The 7836-nt window shown below is 40.5% G+C and overlaps 1 pseudogene; it reads left to right on the forward strand.

The window, feature by feature from the left end:
- Positions 1-7836, forward strand: part of LOC119320686 — a 27517-nt pseudogene that overhangs the window by 2927 nt on the left and 16754 nt on the right.

Consider the following 7836-nt stretch of genomic DNA (forward strand, 5'->3'; position numbering starts at 1 on the left):
GGCCTATGTAGAAAATCGAATTGGACCGGGCTGAATCTTGTGCCACGTCAGATTGCCACGCTGGATGCCTACGTGGCCTGGGGAGGTTGCTAGTGACCAAAACGCCACAGTAGACGTATTTTGGTCATAAACGTTTGCGACCATTCCAGAAGAAAGGTCGCTATAGTCAGTTTACGACGCCCAACTTTTGACCTTATGTTTTTGGTCAGAAAAAGGTCATAAATGGAAATTTGTGACCTTTCAGTGACCAATAGTGGTGGTCATAAGTTGACATATTTCTTGTAGTGCTTGTTCGGCCCGTCTTCTTCTGTTCCTTGTTGGTCTTCCTCTGTTCTCCACCGTTCCCCCTTTTGCGGCAGCAGCTGTCGGAGCCAGCTGCACCACGGACATGTGAGGCACTAGGCAAGTCCTTTGGGCTCACAAGTCCGTGATGTATGTGTTGGATCATGATGTTTGCTAGATCTTAGTTTCCGATTATATTACAAGTTATCCATCTTCACACCTAGTACTCGATTGATTGATCGTCGCTTTATTAAATAGCTAGCTACATGGATTACTTCAGTATCTGGCAATGAGAGTTTATTCTTTAGCAATGGAGATCCCGGCGGCACCTGACTATAAATTTGTATATTTTTGCTATGTTGTTGCCTCATGGGTTGTTGATGTTAGGCCACATTAAAGCTTTTTAGCACTTTATTATTGAAGTATATCATTTATTCTTGTTAAAATCCTTTGATTTTAGGCTATACATGGCATTACTTTGAAACACCATTTGTAAATAGCACGCATAGCGTGCATAGCATCTGGAGGCGGCCACCCCTATTTCTCTTAACATGCTATATTTTTGTAGCTTTTTTTAAAGGAACAATCATTTATTGTTACTGCTGAATGCACACTACTCACTCCCACAAACAATTCATCGTAGAACATGAGGCCCGTGCACAGATTTTTCTCCACCTTTAGCTTGTATCTTCGGTAGTAAAATAAAATATCAGAAAATATGTAGCCTGGACCAGAACATCAGCTCGTAGATGCTTCTTGGGGAAGTTGTATAGGTAACTAGGGCCTATACATTTATCTGCAAAATAAAATGTTGCAGGAGGATTATATACATAAGGTAACATGATTTCATGAATACAAAACAACACATTATATTTCTAATGCACTGTCATCTCATTTTTCATATTTCAAATAATTTATTCTATCAGCCGGCAATCCCATGGTAACAAAGTTGCCAACCAGGTCCAGCCTGCATGCAAGCCTCCCTCCTGTAGTAACTGGAGGTAAAAAGATCCATTAGTTTTACTACTGGAAACCAAGTGTATTACGATCAAACCTAAACCCAGAATTAAGTTGAAAAAGTGTTTACCAAATTTACTACAAAATGCAAAGCATTTTATCATCAAGTTTAATACCAGATTAAGTAGGAAACGTATCTAGTATTTTTTTACTACATAACAACAAGCATATTACGGAATGAATAAAAAAATTAGTCCATGGGTTTGTTAGGTTGTCTGCACAGACGCCAGAGCACTGAATAGCACCTGGATATGTAGTAAAAAGATTATTATTTTCTACTACATGTTACATAGGTCTTTACGACCGATAGTTTGCATGGGCTTTCACAGTAAAGAAATCAATAAGTTTTACTATGGATGATTTACAACCACATTAATTCGAACATCATGGATGATGGTGTAACTCAGATGACATTATTCACACTAAGATGTTGTTGTCTCTTCGGGGTACATCTGGAACATTCTTTTGATATCCAGCAACAGCCTACAAGTAGGAGTGGACATACATAATCATGGGGCTATAATTTCATCCAACCCCATACACACACCCCACACATAGACTCAATCTAACACTCCCTCTCAACTTCTAAACCACCCCACCCTCATATGGGTGATAAGTATCTATCATTACCATCATATTACAAGCTGAATTATATTGAGTCCTAACCCTTAGTCAGACAATCTACTACATAATTCCACAAGCTTATGTGATTTAATTCTACTAACAAACATTCATGTGTGTTGCAACGAGAGAGAAAAGTCTGCCCCTAGCCGAGTAAGCATGGCTCAAGACTCCCAGGGGTCTACATCCTCTATTTCAATATGGTGCCCTACCCGTGTCACTGCTTATCCTTCTTTCCACCCTTACTGATAGTGAGCGTGGTGTCCACCCTAGCATAATATGTCTAATGGTCAATCCCAAGGCGATGATCTCGGCCACCGCATGGCTCACCTTCATTGAACCGCAAAAGTGAAAGAGAATGTTTCGAACATCTCTCAGTATGTTAAAGTACTACCTTAAATATCATGGAGCACTAAGCCATAAAAAATTGCCCATTGAAATATTGGCCACAATAATTCCTTCTAAATTGATGTGGCTTCCTTCTATTTGTGTCTTGGGTATGAGTGAAAACATATTCAGTCTCAAAAGACAACAAATAAATAAGAGCAAAAAAGTGAGTATTATTAAAATCCCATGCACGCCTTATATACTCAAATGAGACTGAAGAAGCAATATGCCCTTTAGTCATATACACACAAAGGGATAGAGCCATTTAGAACTTTTTTGAATTATAAGCATCATCTTGTATGTCGTGCCTCTTAAAATGATCTGTTCTACCAATTGGTCCACAATGAATTCACTAATGTTGGGAGCATGTATCATCTCAATGGCTTTGTTTCTATGTTTCTGAAGAGAAAATTCATAACTCATAAATCGAACACCATTGACCCCACCTGCGAAAGACTAGCTCATCATTCTGTAGGGACCCCTTCCTCTTTTCAATATCCTCTAGTGACAGAACAAGCACTATGAGATGCAACCTAATCAACTATTAGATCTGGAGAATAAAACACTACACATCATGTTTACTCAAGCACATGTAGGATGGATCAAGAGCCAACCGTAAACTTTTAATTGAATTTTAAAATCTTCATTGACAGATCAAAAGTAGATCATGAAATTGAAAAACCATCAATGAACGCCACCAGTCGACCTCGTCATTGGTTCTATCCACCTTGACCTCCATGGCAAGAGGCTCGTGGAACACATGCGATGAAATCCTATAACCCCCTCCTTCTTGATAGGGCACAACCACTGGGAGTGATCTGACCGAGATGATGGCGCCCCAATGTAACCGTACGGGTGTTGCCGTGCCACCGGGCACGACCATGAAAGTAATATACGCTAGCACGTCTCTGACACACTCACCATGGACCCCTTCCATGCAATGAGGCTTGCAAGCTTCACAGTCTGTCTCCTTCATCTCCTACTAGTACCTCCACCACAACGGAATCATTGATTCTGGCGAAACAACACTCGATTCCTCCTGCATAGAGCCTCCTCAACACCTCCGACAACCTCCTAGCCAGGTAGCACACACAATAGTACGTGTAGAGGCGCTAACCTTTCTACGACACTTCTGGCAAAGCCTTACCATAAAACGGCGGTGGCAAGCGGCCATATGCTGCAAATATACAACACTTCGGCTGCACCAGCAAAATTTGCTCCAAACGGGGTACCATGCAGGACCTCAATAAAATGGTTATTTTATATCGCCTTGTGCCAGAAATGCTGCTCCAACAACTTCCCTCAAATAGGACAACCAAGGTGTATTTTAGGGCCCCAATTTTAGGCTGTTGTTGGGGATGAACATTTTCTGGTGCCCAAAAATTCACGTTTTGGTGCCTTGAATTTTACTTCAACTGTTTTTTTTGCACCCTATTATAGGGCTATGGTTGGAGATTCTATGAGTTTTCTTTGGGTTTTGAATTAGCTTCTCAATTTTTGAATTTCCCCCATTGTCCAGTCTCACTAGAAAGCACCAAGAGCAAGGAACGATGCCTCCTCTCTTCTTCCCTACAAGACATTCTCTTTTAGCTTACTTGAGCAAGAAAAATTAACAACCAGGTTCAATGCAACTAGCACACCAAGGCTCTAAATCTATCACGCTCCTCCCTACCTCAAACACCAGCCACCCCTTCTACAAGAAGTTCTCATTTGCCTTCTTTCAGCAACCAGCAAAAAACCTTCTCCTTCACTCCACTATAAGACAGCAGCGTTAGCATCCCAAAAATAGATTTGGGCAACATAGCTCTTCTCTACTTCTTTGATATAGTACTCGCTACAACAACCACTACCTCGCCCATCTCTCCTTTCACCACCACAAACCAACACTACAGACCTGCAGGTCCTTTTTACTTGCACGCACTATCGATAGTCGTCTCGGGTCAGCTATTGATTTTGAGCAGCCAGCCAGCCACATATCCGCCTCTTGCTGCTACCGCCAGCACCCACGACCTACAATTCCTGGATGAGCCATGAGGAGGGGCCCCGGTTCCTGGTTGCATGCAAAGAGCTTCAACGCCGATTTTCTGCGCCGCTCCGCGCTCCGGGACACAAGCACCTCTTCTCTCTGCTCTAGTCCACCACCACCGAAGGTTTCCCCCTGCTCCAGACTAGTTCCTCTCTACTAAAGGCTACCCTCTACTGCAGCTTCTCCCATGAAATTTTAACTTCACTCTAGAAGCTCCACTAGCACCAGAACCTCTCTTCACCCACAACTACGACTATGAGCACCAACTTTCTTCTCACCGCTAGCAATGGCTTTAGTTGTAACCTGGGTGTCATACCATGTCTTTTTTATAGGAACCATACCATATTATTTCTTGGGGGAAATCTGTAACACCACTACAAGAAATCTGTCAACTAGTGACCTTCTGTCAATGACCCTAGAAGAAATGGTCATAGATCTATGACCATTTCAGACCAATTGGTCAAAAGCTGTTCGGGGGGCTCCAACCCCTAAACCATTGCGACCATTTTGGTCAGAAAGGTCGTAATTTCCTTACATGAAATGGTCATAAAGCAAATAGCCCTAGTCTGCTGCCTTATTTCTAGTTGTTAACGACCAATATAGATGGTCATAACCTTGTAAATTGTGGTGGGTTGCTATTACTAGGCACCACCTCATCAGTTTTGCCTATGTGTCATGTCCATGTGGCAGTTTTTGTCCTACGTTGTGAAGCAACCTATATTTCTGTCATTCCCAAAATTCCAAAAAAAATCTCATAATTCTTTGGGTCATATCTTCGTCAAATATGTAAAAACCTTCCTTGCCTAGTTAAAAAATAATTAAAAAATATTCATTTTCCTATTCTGTTCAGCACAACAGTTTGTGAAGGAAGTACCACTTTGGCATGTCCAAATAGTATCCATTTTCTACAGTGCTTTCCTATACCCAAATAACCATCCTACACCAAATGCCATCTCAATCTATTCATTATTTTGAGCTGAGCTTCAACATTCGTATTTATGTCCAGTGTGGTAGTTTGCAAAGCAATTACCACCTAGGCTCCTCCTTTTGAGCTGAAAATTTGTGAAGACAGTCTTCTTAGTAACTGATCATCCTCAGCCAAAACTCATGCCCATTAGCCATGTGCATTTCCCGTACCGCTAATCAAACACTTGGCTGCTAATTCATGTTTGAGCATCGATCGGTCTCCTCGTGAGAATCTTATGTTGTAATTTTCATTCTAGCACCTACCTGGGGAGTTCCCAACCCACTAGACATACCTAGGCTGCCCAGAACACATGGCAACGCCACGGTCACGCGGTGACCATGCGGCGGGCATGCGAGTTTACGCGCTCTAGATTTGGGTGCCTCGGCCACCGCCCAAATCTCGACGTATCGCCACCAAACCATGTATTTATGATTAAATAGGTACTTATGTAACTATAAATGATTTTTGGAAAAAATAAATAGTAAACTATGAGGCAGCTGCAGTTCAAATTTGACCCGATTCCTACTAAATCAGCGGGAATTTGTCTTTTTCACCAGAGGTGGATCAAAACTTTTGACACCCAACCATTTTGTCAATTATGCATTAAATATGGCCTAGTATTTTAGAAAATTGATTTGGTCCAATTTTAAAACAAATATATGGTAGGTCCTTCACAAAAAAAACTCATTTCGGGCACTAGGAAAATGGAAAATGTTTTTTCCGTGCAAAGAAAATGAAAACTCCCTTAGGCAACATTGTTTGAAATTCCAAGATGCACCCTTGTGCACAATATGAGATCATTTGAACAAACTATGCCAAGAATGTGGCCATAAGATTGATCATTTGGCCTCAAAGCCATGAATCTACACGCATGATAGCTCATTTATGAGAACACTTTTTTAAAATATTTGCCGTATTGCAAGTTTGTTATTTTTCCTGGGAACTTGGCCACATATAATGACACAATGCGAAGGTTTCCCAATTTTTTTTTGATTTTTTTATGCCCATTTCAAAATGCGGTCAAAACGACGGGAATGCCCGTTCCTAGCTAGTGGTTGAATCTTGAACTTTTTTTGGTGTTTCTGTGATAAAATAGATACTTATGTACCTAGAAATGATTTTTGTAAAAAATAAAGAGCAAACTACAAGGCAGCTACAGTTCAAGTTTTTACACCCAACCATTTTGTCAATTGTGCATTAAATATGTCCTAGTATTTCATAAAATTGATTCGGTCCAATTTTGCAACAATTATTTGGGAGGTCCTTCACAAAAAACCTCCTTTTGGGCACTCGAAAAATGGAAAAGAGTTTTTTCGTCCAAAGAAAATGAAAACTTCCTTAGGCAACATTGTTTGACATTCCAATATGCACCCTTGTGCACAATATGAGATCATTTAAACAAACTATGCCATGAATGTGGCCATAAGATTGATCATTTGGCTTGAAAGCCACTGATCTCCACACGTGATAGCTTGTTTCTGAGAACACTTTCCAAAAATAATTGCCGTACTACAAGTTTGTTATTTTTCCTGGGAACTTGGCCACATATAATGACACAATACGAAGGTTTCCCAATTTTTTGATTTGTTTTGAATTTTTTATGCCCGTTTCAAAATGCGGTCAAAACGGCGGGAATGACCGTTCCTAGCTAGTGGTTGAATCTTGGTATTTTTTTGGTGTTTCTCTGATAAAATAGATACTTATGTACCTAGAAATTATTTTTGGAAAAAATAAAGAGCAAACTATGAGGATGCTGCAGTTCAAAATCAACCCACTTCGTGCTGAATCGGCGAAAATTTGTCTTTTTCACGAGAGGTGGCTCGAATCTTTTGAGACCCAACTATTTGGTTAATTGTTCATTAAATATGGCGTAGTATTTTAGAAACATAATTTTGGTCAATTTTGCAATAAATATATGATAGGGCCTTCACAAAAAACCCAATTATTGGCACTCCAAAAATTGAAAAATTATTTTTTGTGTAAAGAAAATAAAACCCCCTCAAATCAACATTGTTTGTCGTCCCAAGATACACATATGAACACAATATTGGGTCATTTAAACATACAACATGAGGCTAATATGTCGATTGTTTACCCGAAATAAGAGGCTATTGATAAATGTGGTCAAATTTGTCGGTATGAACGTTCTTATCTAGGTGTGAAATCCTGCGAAACTTTTTGTGTTCCTGTGATGAAACAGATACTTTGAGTTGGTAGGATCAATTTTGCAACAAAGAGTTGGTAGGTTCTTTACAACAAAACTGAAATGAAAAATGCATTTTTTCTGCAAAAAATACTTATATTTCAATCAATTAAGACCAATTGAGATGGTCATAAGATTGTCAAAGCTTTTACTGCGTTGTGATTGGTCCATAGGCTTCTCATGTGGATCACGCATTATACACCGTCGGATATTTCCGGATCGGACGGCACCCCTCACCCCTCAAGGCCTCATCCTCTCACCCTAACCCTCTCTCCAACCCTAACCCTCTCCCTCCCTAAGATCTCAATCCGCTGCCGCCCCTATCCCTACCCC

This window comes from Triticum dicoccoides, chromosome 6B (assembly GCF_002162155.2).
Source record: "Triticum dicoccoides isolate Atlit2015 ecotype Zavitan chromosome 6B, WEW_v2.0, whole genome shotgun sequence".
NCBI classification, from domain to species: Eukaryota; Viridiplantae; Streptophyta; class Magnoliopsida; order Poales; family Poaceae; genus Triticum; species Triticum dicoccoides.